This window comes from Talpa occidentalis, unplaced genomic scaffold, assembly GCF_014898055.3.
Source record: "Talpa occidentalis isolate TD23 unplaced genomic scaffold, MPIMG_talOcc4v2.1 talOcc4.4, whole genome shotgun sequence".
NCBI classification, from domain to species: domain Eukaryota; kingdom Metazoa; phylum Chordata; class Mammalia; order Eulipotyphla; family Talpidae; genus Talpa; species Talpa occidentalis.
The window spans coordinates 132,957,651-132,971,023 of record NW_023604295.1 but is presented as its reverse complement, the minus strand read 5'-3'; the positions used below and the strand labels follow the sequence as shown (position 1 = coordinate 132,971,023).

Sequence of the window (13,373 nt, the reverse complement as noted above, 5' to 3'; positions counted from 1 at the left end):
TGTCCTACTTATTTAAGAGCTTACTGCTTAAGATTCAAGCATAACATCATGGTTCTCATTATGCAACATCAGGATGCAGCAATTTCTCAAACAATTCTGAATCCAACCACAACCTGTCCCCAGATGCCTTCATTTCCAATACTTTTTCAGTCTAGCCTTGTAGATTTTGCCACAGGGATGTAAATGAAATAATGGATATTGTCACTGCATTTCAAGATTCATACATAAAACCTAGTTTTAGAAAACACATCAAAAGCTCTCAAGACTGTTTCCATGTATTGTAAATTAATTACATGTTGACAAGGTCACCTAACTATAAATTGCTTAATATATACAAATGCCTATAACAAAGATAATCCATATTTGCTAGGTAAATAAATGAGTGATTCATATTTCATAATATTTGAAATAAACTGGTCAAAATCTATCACATGAATGCTGACCAGCAAATCCATCAGCAGAGCACATAGCCTTGGATTGCAAAATATTATTGTATGAAGGCAAAGAAATGTATATCTATGTGGTGTGGGGGTGATGAGAAGTTTGAAAATGGTTAAGTGTGAAGCTATCTCTAGGATTTATGAAGAAAAAAGAGCTGCAGTTTGAGTAGAAAGTTCTTAGAGCAAACGAATATGACTGAGATAAAGATTTCATTACACAATGAACATGAAAAACAGGAAATATAATTTCAGGGAAAGGGGGACATCTTTGAAAGAACAAGGAAAAATTAAGACTTAAAATAGCGATAAATGACAAAGTGATATGAAGAGGCAAATCTGACTCTCAAAAATTTATTTTCCAGAAATGATGGCAAATGGCAGGTAATTTCTCCCCAATCTAATTGAGATATAATTGACATATAACATTTGTGTGTGTGTGTTTGTGTGTCGTTTTAAAATATTTACTTTTGAACAGGTAAAACATGCACCTGTTCAAAATTCAGAAGGCATAAGAGAATAAATAGGCAAGAGTTATCTCCCTCCTTCCCCATATTTTGACTGCTTAGAAACTTTCCCAAGAGACCTCTCCTCCCCAGCTAGCTCTTTGTATATCATTCCAGTTAGGGTCTAGGCTAGAGAATTTGGGAAGCTTTGTGCCAAGAATGTCCACAGCCATTATGCACAGCAATGGGATAGGTGCTTGGCATTCTATTCCTGTAGTCACCCTTTTCCTACAAATTAGTGGCTTATTTTCTTTTACTTGGGAAATAAGCCTGAATAACATGCTCATTAGTACAAATGAATAATGACTTAATTGCCTCCTTATTTGCATCTAATCATATAAAGGTCTTCAGCACATCCAATAATTTAAGATTGGCATTTTCGAGAGATTAAAGTTTGTTCATTTGAAGAATTCACCCATAGCCATTGAATATTTTTAGAGTTTTGTGGTTAGAAGAGAGCAAGCAAATATTCTCCAGTAATGAATACTGTTAGCATTTAGAAAAGTTAATCCTGAGAATGCATATGTATTTCAATATTTACTTTTACAAACATTTATTAAGTGGGTCTTTGACAAAAGTATAATTAGTCTATTTTACTAATTAATATCTTTCATTTCAGTGACAGAAAAGTCAAATGAAAGTGACCCAAAGAAACAAAAATATACCTGTGCCATAGCACATTCAATAGAGCAGTGTTTGTATTTTAGTGTAAGAGAGCAGCTCAGAGAAAAGCTTGTCTCCAAGTACAGTTCTATTAAGAAATTCTTGGCGGTTTCTCTAGATTCTGCTCTTCCTTTTAGCAGCTTCATTTCCAGGCAGCTCCTCTAGTAGAAGCAATACCGTAAGGATTTGTGCTAATACCTCTTGGCTTTAGGAAAAATAGGAAGCTGTAGTTTGGCTAGAAAATGCTTAGAGCTAAAGAATATGGCTAGGATAAAGATTTGTTACAGAATTAATGTAGTTAGAAACAGGAAATATATACTTTTAGGGATGGATAGTAGGACATCTTTGAGAGAACTGGGGGAAAGAAGCCTTATAATTGTTATGAATGACAGTGATAGGAAGACTGCATTAACTTACTCCTGCTACATCTGTTCACTGCCCCGTGTAGAAAAGAGTAGCTATTCTGTTTTTGTTATAGAAGACAAAACACTATAAAAACTCTCGGTCACCCTGTTTATATTATATAGACTTATTCTCATTCATTCATTTATGTGGTGATGTTTGGGTGGGGCTGTGAGGAGTGAAACATGTTTACTGCCTAGAGTCCCGAAGGTCCAACACTGCGCTAATACTGCAGTCCATGCCACCAGAAATGCAAGGCTGAGAATGGGGGATGAAAAGGGAACTTATTTATGAAGAGAGCAAAAACCTTGTACCATAAAACTGCATAGTGAAATCAGAAGTTATATAATACTTTTAAGGTGACTAACAAGCTTTCAGAAAAGCATTAAAAATGTAGCCTTTCATACAGTTTTAAACTAAGTGTATTTTCTGTTGTGTCTAGATAGAAAAAAAAATTGTTATTTTAATAACATTAGGCAGCCTCAGAGTCCCTAACGGGAGATTTTTACAAATAGATTATTTTATTGACTTAAGAGAATTTTAGCAATAAAATTCAAGAACATGAAATGTATTATTCAAAACACTGGTGACCAGCTGTTCTCAGTTTCTGCAAAGGACCTAACCAGGGACATGTGTTTAGGTGGGAGCAAAAGAACTTCTAGATAATAGCAGCAAGACTTCCCTATAACTGGAATTAGTAACTCCCAGGATGCATTGTCAGGTAAGGTTCTGGAATTTACTCTGGAGACAGATAATGAAATATGGGTTTTTCTAATTAATATGAATCAGATAAATTCTACAATGAAGATAAAATACATTGTTTTTTAGATAAAAAGCATCAGCCAGGAATAGATTAAAACCAAAATCTTTTCTAAATAGAATTAAATCTCCAATTCTTCAATTCACATACTGTATCAGCAACATGTGAGTGATGATACTTTATAGATTATAGAAAATGTGTCTTAAAATATGACTTAAAATATTACACCTAAATTGGTGCCTCTTAAAATCTGTTCATCATGTAAACACCTTTGGGGCAGGATTTACAGAACATAAAAATAATATATTCCATGAAATTAAGACCAATAGTTTTTTGAACAGCATAAAATCAACTATGCTTCGGTTCTGTGCAATTTAAATCATTAGCATACATTAGTCATATTAGAAACCAAAAAATTCAATTCTGCTAGTCAGGGAACTTGTGTCAAGTAATTATGGATATAACATTGCTGTTAGTGCTCACAGCTATCCTTGAGTCCCATTGAGAAAGTAGCACTTACTGCGGAAGGAAAATGTAAAGCAACAGTATTGCAACTGGCAATCAAAAGTCCATTAGAACCAATATTGTTGTTTCCTTTAAGCTTTGTAACAGTTCCATATTTCACCTTTTGTCCTCTCACTATACATAAATGGTACCCTACAGCCAATATTTAAATTTTTACCTTGTGATAGGAGAGGCCTATAATGGCTGTGAAGTAAATAATGCCTTTTTATATAACATTAGAAATTATAGGATATGGAAATAAAATCTTTGACTTACATGCTTTACCCATGAGAACTATGCAGAAATTTGAGGATGTACTTTCAGATCTCCAATGGTATTAAGAAATTTTTGCTCTTCTTAAATGATCAATCAGTACCACTATAAATCATCTCTGATAAAATTATCAGAAAAGACACATCTGGTTTTGATTTTTTAGTCACTTAATTAGTAAAAGTTTGTTTTGGCATTATGGAAATCTGCAAAACTGAAAAGAAAGTGATTTTTACTTTGCTAGCCAATGTTGAACAAGAAACAGTTTTGATGAAAGCAAATGGTTATGCACAAATTTTTATTTTCCGTGATTAATGTGGGTAACTACTGTCATATATATTAGATTCCAAATGCATTGTAAGCTACTTAAGATTTCAAAATACTATGAGAACAATGAGAAGTAGAACCTAAGACAGCAGTTAGGGCTACTCAGAGAAAATGGGGCCATCCAGCATATTCGAGATTACTAAATTATCCTAGCTATGACTTCCAAATGCATACTTTTAAGAGACTTTGATCTAAAATGATCTGAACAGTAAAAGCAGCAATATCTCATTCTATCTCTTCAGACGATTTTTAAAATTCATTTTATGTAAACAAACCCTACATTCTTTGTTTTCTACTGCCCCTCAGCTTAAGTTTTATATGTTTAAAGACTTAGTCACATAGTGAATGTAAACATATAAATTCATCCATAAGCATTACTATTATTTTGACTCTTAAGAACAAATCAGTTGAATTTTACAATTCTGTGGGCAGAAACTTAGTGGTATACTGTTGCCAAATCATCAAAGCTACTCAAAAACCTGGAAATGTTTTTATGTTGTACTCTTGGTGTCCTGTACCACAGTGCGGAATCCTTGTTTAAAAACCTGTCTTGCCTCAGTCTGAATGCCCAGGTCCTCAGGGCAACTCACTCATCAGGAGCATGTGGCATTACATGTGCTCAGCATACTTGACGGCTCTCCCAGTCCACTGGCATCCTACCTTGGAGTTCAAGATGACTTTCTGGAAGTCTTTTTGGTTATTTTCACTAATAAACATCACAGTGCTACTAGTTTGAAGAGCAGCATGATTATTCCAAGCAAGCATAGAGTTAAATGAGACTAATTCCTGACATATGAGCCTTCCTTCATAAGTATAGCTGCAGGATTATAAATCCTCATTTTAAACTGCAAATACAAGATGAATATATGTAACTTAGCTCCTTACTGCAACTGTTTCAGAAGTTCAGAGTAATGTATAACTACAAAATAAAACTGTGGCAAACAAAGAAATGCAAACTATTATTTGCACAGGTCTTTATCAGAATGCTGCTATTTTTCCTTAGTGTGTTTAGTTCCTTAAGGGGCTTTTTTTTTTTTTTTTAAGTTCTCTTACTTCTTCAATGAAATGTGTATTTAAAATTCCATTCCAACTTTTATTTGTGAATTATAACTTTAAATAGGTTTCTTTACTTTTCCTTAAAGTTGGGTAGATGATAGTAAGGAGGGGAGGAAAGAAGAAAAAAAAGTGTCCTAAGAAGAAATTATAGGATTTTGAATTTTCTTATGTTACTGATTTCTTGTTTCATTACTATTGTGTGAGAAAAAAAAAAAATTGGTATGATTTCAACCTTTTAAAATTTGCCAAGATGCTTTATGACCTAGTATGTGACCAATCCATTAGAATGCTCATGGTACTTAAGATGTATTCTGCTGCTGTTGGGTAGGATGTTTTGTATGTTGTTAGACCTATTTAGTATCAAGTGTCATTCAAATTTATTATGTTATTGACTTTCTGTCTGGATGACCTACTGGGATGACCTACTGACTTAAAAGTGGCATATTGAAATCCTCCAGAATTACTTCATTTTCATTTCTACCTTCAGATTGTTTAATACATTTAGATATTTCTATTTTGGGTGCATATATTTTTATCATTATCTCATTCCTTTTTATATAATGACTATTTTTATCTTGCTATAGCTTTTGACTTTGTTTATTTTGTATGACAGAGTATAGCTATCCCTGGATAGATAGCATGCCTATTTACATATATTACAAAGTAATTAATATGCATTTTGTATCATAATTATTGCAATCCTTACTCCTTGTTTGGTCATCTTTAATTGAAATCTCTTATCTCTCTCCATGTTTGAACACCTTTAAAGAAAAAGTGGATCACTTATAATCAGCATACTATTGGATCTTGGGTTTATTTTTTTTAAATCCATTTGGCCATTTTATGTCATTTGATTAGAAAATACATTTATCTTTTCTATTGGTAAGAGGGGCAGGGAACCTCCCCCTTTCCTGGGGACCACCCTGTTACAGTAAGAACGTCCTATTGACATCTTGTTAAATGTTTTCTGACTAGTTTGCAGAGCTACTGTTCCTTGTTTCTTATATTGCTGTCTTCTTTTTTGATTCGATGACTTTTATCAGTATGCTTTCACTTCCTTATCATGACCTTTTGTTTATATATATATATATATAATTTATTTAAAAGAACTGGGGTGTAGGCCAGAGGTATGGGGGATTGAAAGGATTTACCAGAGACACAGTGGGGAGCAGAACAGGCAGCTCTACTGAAATACACTGATAAGGGTAGCAGCAGGTGAGACAGGAGAGATCTGCTCTTCCCTAAGTGGGTTATCTCCCTGGCCAGGGATCAATCTCAGGTCATAGCATTGATATCACTGAGGCCTTAATCCGTAGGCCGCCAAGGAGGAGGCCTCTATCATGATCTTTCGTATAACTACTTTTTACTTTTTCAGTTACAGCCTTACATAAATCTCAATTTAATACCCTATTTAAACTGCTAACAAATTTACTTAGATAGCATTCTTATACTTTATACTTGTTTCCTTCTTCCTCCCTATTACATTTTAGGTTACTGATGTAACATTTTCAATGTTATTTTTTTAATGTTTATTCAATAACAAATTAGCTATATGGCTTTTTTTTCTACTTTTTTTTTTAAGAGGCATGTATTATTTATTTATTTGGTTTTTTTTTTTTGTTTTATTTGTTTTTTTTGTTTTATTTTATTTGTTTATACAAGCACTGGGTACAGTCAGAAGCGCGGGAGGGTGAGAGAATTCACCAGAGCCAGAGCAGGGAGCAGAGCAGGCAGAAGGACCGAAGCACACTGCTGAGGCAGGAGAGGTCTGCGCGCCATGTGGGACCCTCCTCCGGTGGCCGGGGAGCAGCGGGGATCGAACCAGCGCTGCAGAGGCCGCGGGCATCTTCGCAATCCAGCGCTCAACCACTGCGCCACCGGGGACGCCCTAGCTATATGGCTTTTTAACTTTTTTTTTCCACTCAGAGTTGTAAGTGAATCATATACTACCATTACCAGTGAGTTTTACATTACAGAGTGTATGTTTGAATTTCTTACATGCATGCCTTTTGTTTTAGAGGTAGTGATTTAGAATTTATCTTTTAAAAATTCAGGCCTGTAAGTCTGCTTATTGAAATTTATACAGGCTTGTATACTAATGTAAGCAAACATGCAAAATCATGTAAATTTTAGGCAAGTGCACCTGCTAATTTTTTGCTTGCATCAAAGCAAAATATGCTTGCAAAATATGTTATCAGAGTATCATAGAGTAGTTCTAACAGTAAAAGTACATAGCAACCATTGTTGGGTAATTAAGGATTCTATTATAAAAGATGAAGATGATTTTGAAATTTCAAAGAAAACTGGAAAGATAGGAAACAAAAATGAAAGATATATAGAGACAGGGAGACAGACACAGGGAGAGAAACTAGTACTATTTGCAACACTTGTATTAATAAAAGTTTTCTTGGCACTTTGCAGCTAAAGAAAATACAGAAATAAGCAAGTAGCTGAGGTCTACAAGTTTTAATTACTACGTCTTAATTTGGGGTATTGCTGCTTAAAATAAGTGTCTACCTCCTACTCTGTGGGAGTTTTCTTTAACAGTGATGTATGCAGTAAAAAAAAAAAAAATGCTTAATTGGGTTAAAAAAAAAAGCAGGAAAATATTTAACATGCACTAACTTTAGAGTATTTCTTATAAAAACAAATTATAAGCAAAACCAATTAAAAGTGTTTTGTATTCATATTTCCTGGGAACTCTGGGGAGTCTGTAAATTGGCTCTTCCACGAAGGTTCAGTCTCAAACACAGGCCTTTCCCAAGAGTGTCTATAGCATTAAATATTCACTAACCCTATTTCCTTACTTCTACACTCATCACCATTTCACCATTAACAATGACGTGTTGCTTTTTTTTTTTTCTGAATTCTTTTTCCTGTCTGTATAATGACCGAGTTTCCTTCCCCTAACAAGTGTTCACAGTCTGTCTTATATTGGAGGTAACTGTCATTCCCAGGATTTTCAACTACTTGACTGTACTGAAATATATGCTTCTCATATGGATACACAGAAGTTATATTTTTAGAATTATTTTTTCTTGTTGTTAGGGTAGATAAGATGCTATCTCCAGCTTTCTGTACCCTAGGAATAATTCAGAAGTTTTTTGTATACATTTTTGAAAACTATATTTTGATGAACTAAAACATGAATTTCCTCTGTATAGCCTTTTAATTCATTTTATAGACTATAATGATAATGTGTTAATTTTTCTAAGTGGGTGGAATGATTGATGTTCTTTGATCAGATACTCAAATACTTTTAAAGATTAATATTGTAAGTATCATAGTATCACTGAAATTTAGAACATGTAAGTTCAGATACAGTGAATATCACCATCTGTTATTTCTGGATATTTTACTTTCCAGAAATATTGTTACCACAGAAATGTCAGCAAGTACATTTGTGGAAAGAGACCATCCCAGGTAGATACTAGTATTAACACTGTAGGGTATTTAATCAGTATGTGACCTACTAGATTCAACTCCAATCTGCAAATAAGTTGATTTGAAAAATGAGCGAGAGCTTGTTAATCACCACTGTGGTGATTCATGGCAAGATCCACATCATCTAAACTAGAGTATCATTATTGTAGGAAATTCATCATAGTGATTAGCCACAGATCCTTTGAAAAATTCTTATCACTACTTTCTCTGCTGGTCATTCATAATATAATTTATATATAAATTTTAATGTGTGTAATATGTGGCACAACATAAATGTTTGTATAAGACAGCACATTTGGATTCTATATTTGGAGGCTTAAGACTTACAAACATAGGCATGTAATTATTAGTGTATTTACCTACAAATGAATATCTGTTGTAGTACTAACACATGAAGTGATGATTCCAGAAGCATTTCCTACATGGGAGATTATTATATTAGAAAACAATTGTGAAAGCATGTCAGTTCATGTAAAAGAGCTATAGAATAATTTCTTTTACTTTTTGATTAAATTCAGTTTCCAAAGAATGTTCTTATAGAGTATCAACTAACAGAACATATAATCAGAAACAGTTACCAAAAATCCAATTTTAGTGTGTTAATAACAAAAATAACCCAGGATAAAATTAGTTCAACTTTTTAGGAGGAAAAGATGGCCAAATTACTAAAAACATGGAAATAAAATGTGCTTATAATTATGCAAGCTTTTTGAATACATTACAGATAGCTTGTTATTGTTTTTTATTTTTAATACATTATTTCCATGGCAACCTCCAGTTCATAATACATATGGTCCTTTAGAGATTTCAAAAAATATCCTTGTAGAAAAATGCAAATGCTCTTTAATGTTTTAAAAATCCCAGGAGGCAAAAATATGTTATAGCAAAACCATCACAGTTTAAAATTACATTTGGCTTAATGTTTATAAATATTTAGTGTCTATTGAAAATAAGCTTTCTTTAGGACAAAATATGCAGACATTTATATTTGGCAGTTCCTTTTCATCTTGGCATGTTTTATGACATGAAGTGTAATCTAAAATATGACAAATCATGTAATTATAAGAACTAAATAGTTTCATTTTCCCAGTATACCTCTGAAGATAAACTGATAAACATAATACAGGATTCATCCTGTTTTCTCCTTGAGTCTTGGTTTATTTTATCTATGAAATTAGGAGATTTAAAGAGTGATGCCTTTTTTTTATTGATAAACAGGGCATAGAGTAGAATTTTCAAAATCATTGTAATACCCCAGGAGAGAGGCAGTCTCAGAAAAAAGCCAGAAAACAGTATAAGCTTTACCGCAGGCTGACTATCACCAGAAAACACCCTCCAACAATCAAACAGCAATTTTCAGAGTTACCTCGTTAGATGACAATGTTAATTTTAACAAAAATTGCATACAAAGGAACAAAATAAGTTGACAGGACAATATACCTGAGGAAGCTAAGACATCAGAGTTAGAGAGATACTTTCAAATAACTGTCTTAAATATTTTTCAAGAATTAAAGGTAAGAGAAAACATGGCAGGAATATTATGTATAAAAATAAAGAGAATGTCAATAAAGAGACATTACAAAAGGGAACTAGAAAGAAATCTTGGACCTTATGAAATGTACACAAAAGTAGTTCGAAAGCAAATTTGATAGGCCTATTATCTAGAAGTTCCATGAACACGATAACCGCACAATGCTCAAACTTAAGAATGAAAGAGAATCTTGAAAACAGCAAGAGAAAAGTGACTTGTTCTATACAAAGGATCATCCCTATCAGTCAAGTTCTCATCAGCTATACTGGAGTCTAAAAGTCAGTGGGTTTGCTGTATTCAAAGTTCTACAAAAAACAAAAAAAACTTTCAAATGAAAATTCTATACACAATAGAAGTATCCTTCAAAAATGCCTTAGAAGAAATGTTGCAAGGGTTTTATAATGAAAAGATGATGAATTTTGACAAATGTATTTTAGTATCTGTTGAAGTGATCAGATGCTTTTTACCATTCATTTTTTTAATAGAGTGTATAAATCTGATTCAAACCATCCTTACACCCCTTGAATAAATCCCACTTAATCATAGTGTTCAATATTTTTAAAAGATTATTGAATTTATTTTGCTAATTTTGTTCAAGATTTTTGCATCTATGTTCATAAGACAACCATAGGTCACTTTATCTGGTGAACATAAAATTCAACAATCATTAAATAAATATTAGCAAACAGAATTTGACAGTACATTAAAAGAATCATACACTATGACTGAGTGGGATTTATTCCTAGGGATGCAAGGATGGCTCAACACAAATCAATGCTATACCACATCAATAAAAGGAAATACAAATGTCATATGAGCATCTCAATAGAGTGAACTTCACACACTGTAATTTTGCTATCTTTCAGCAAGCCCTGAAAGCAATATCTACATGCACAGCTGACTCCATAATTGCATAAGGAAAACACCAGTTTGCAATGCCAGCTGTGTGAGGGTTTGACAAAAACAAGACAAACTAAATACAAACTTGAACTTCCCTGAATTTAAAAGTTGGGCATAATGGACAAAATTGTTAATGGGGACAACAAAATATTTAATTGCTATAAAAATGACCTAGATCAAAATCTATAGATATGAAGAAAATTTGGCAATATATTTGAATTGACCAAAGAAAGATGTAGAAATATTTGAAATGCCATCCCACTTAAAGATCAGCAACAATAAAGATGATCTTTATATGTAATTGTATAAACATGGAGTGTTATGGAAAGATACATACTAGGCTTTTAACCTATTTTGTATGAAAGGGATGCGGTAAGAAAAAAAATAAACTTTTAACAGAGTTATAAAATATGCATGGCTTATATTACTGAAAATATATTTCTATGTGTGACAACACTATAAATATACGGAGACTGAATATGTACAAAGACTGGAAGGCAAAAAATTACATATGAGGTTAATTGGAAAAAATGCAAATATTAATTTGATTTTGATTTGAAATTGTGATCAAGTTTAACTTGGAGTTTTGTTAATTTTAACATAGCTTTTTCAATGAAGTAATTAGGGAAAAATGCCTGGAGTTTGTTTTGTATAAATATCTCTCAGGTTTTCCTTCAGTTACAATTTCTCTATAAAATCTTTCTTTAGCACTTTAAATTGAAGAACTTTGTTCCTTCTCTAAAATATTATAGCAATTATGTTATGCATAATGTAACAATTAAAACAATTAATCACCTACTGCTTCATGACATAACTTTTCTTGCTTGACCTACATACATTTTAAATTATTGAAATTTAAATATTTGTCATAATACCCAATTATATTTTGAATTCCTTATGGTTAGAAAAGCTTTCTAATAAATCTTGGGATTTCTCCAATTATTTACTACTGTGCTTTGCATGTATAGATGCCCTCAATAAAAGTGTGGAATTAAGAGTATGCCTTTGACTTAAGGAGGGCAATTAATTAAATTTGCCACACTAGTTCCTCAGTCAACCAATATTTACTCAATGCCTACAATTGAAGGCCCTAGGATTATTGGATAGAAAACTGTCACATATAGTTGGCAATAAATAAAAACAATATAAGAGCAGATGAACAATGGGCAATGAAATGGTAGAATAAGGAGAGTAGAAATAATTTCTATTTAAGCACAGACTTAAATCCCATGTTGGAAGTACTATGTGGATAACTGAGCAAAGGTTAAGTCAGACAGAATGAGTAATGCTGGCCATGTCTAGGAAGTCCCTGTAGGTAGAGTATCTAGCAGCAAGAAGAGGGGTGGTAAGAAAAGAGCTAAGGCAGTTAGCTAAGGGCCAGATCACACAGGTAATCCTAAGATTTAGAATTTTATTCCACTGTGTTAAGTCACTGGAATGTTTTGAATGCACAACTGACATGATCACATATTTAAATATAATTCTTTTGGTTTTTGTGGAAAATAGACCCAGCGACAAAAGAATAGAAAAAGGGAGGTGAGAGAAATCAGTGATAGTGAACCAGGTAAGTGGAAGGGTCAGCAACTGGTGAAAGTAATAATTGGAGCATTTTTCAGAAGAGATTTATTCACAGATACATGCCACATGAATAACAGAAAGAGTAAAACATTTTAGATTCAGGGCTTGGAAAGCAAGGTGATGTAATTGGTGGACTTTGGGTGATGATGTGTCAGTGTAGTTTTACTGACTGTAACAAATGCACTACGGTGGTAGTAGATGTCATTAAAGGGCAAGGTTGTTTGTAGGTTGGGGGCAGGGCAGTGAGGACAGATGATATATGGCAACTCTAGGTTCTTTCTGCCCAATTTTGCTCTAAGCCTAAAACTGCTATTAAAAAGTTTATTAAGTAAAGAAAATTAAACTAAACAACTGTCATTTACATTATTAAGTAGCTACCTGCATTAAATAACATCCTTTTCCAAATATGATAGCTGTGAGCCATTGCTTCGAGGGAAGAGGGTGTTAATAAATATTTCTAGCCAGAATGAATATTTCTATTGCCGCAATTCACATCTCAAACTTTTCCTCTCGGTAGTTCATGAGCAAATTGTACCTGAAGATCTGCAAACAGAAGAACCCACACATTGCACCTGGGAAGAAATTCCAGTATTTGGACTGACACAAACCTCTGAAATCACAGTATCGTCTTTGTGACCAATGGAAATTTCTACACCTCCTGAGATAGTTTGGTAAATATATTCTGTACTTCTAATATAGATTTCAAAGTTACCTTAGAAATTGCATATGAGGTTAATTGTGTTCACAAGGGATAGACTATCTGCTTGTGAGTCAACTGAGTATCTTGTTAATGTAAATGCTTAGGTGGAGCCTGAGATTCTAAAGTCCCAACAAGCTCCCAGGTGCTTCTAGTGCTGTGGACTGGGAATTATTACTTCTAGAGCTAGGCTCTGGACCGAATTTTTGAAAATGTGGTTAAGAATAATTTTCATTAAAATTGCCTGTGGTGATCATTAACATTTCAATTCTAGGGTCTATGACCTACCAAGTTATAG

The 13,373-nt window shown here is 33.3% G+C and overlaps 1 long non-coding RNA gene across 1 annotated transcript in view; it reads left to right on the top strand.

The window, feature by feature from the left end:
- The window catches only part of LOC129146796 (uncharacterized), a 93,407-nt gene extending 81,049 nt beyond the window's left edge, over positions 1 to 12,358 (top strand). The window contains exon 3 of the long non-coding RNA XR_008554024.1: positions 12,307 to 12,358. This is a non-coding gene — a long non-coding RNA (uncharacterized LOC129146796). The remainder of the gene's footprint in view (positions 1 to 12,306) is intronic.
- Positions 12,359 to 13,373: the final 1,015 nt, after the last annotated feature.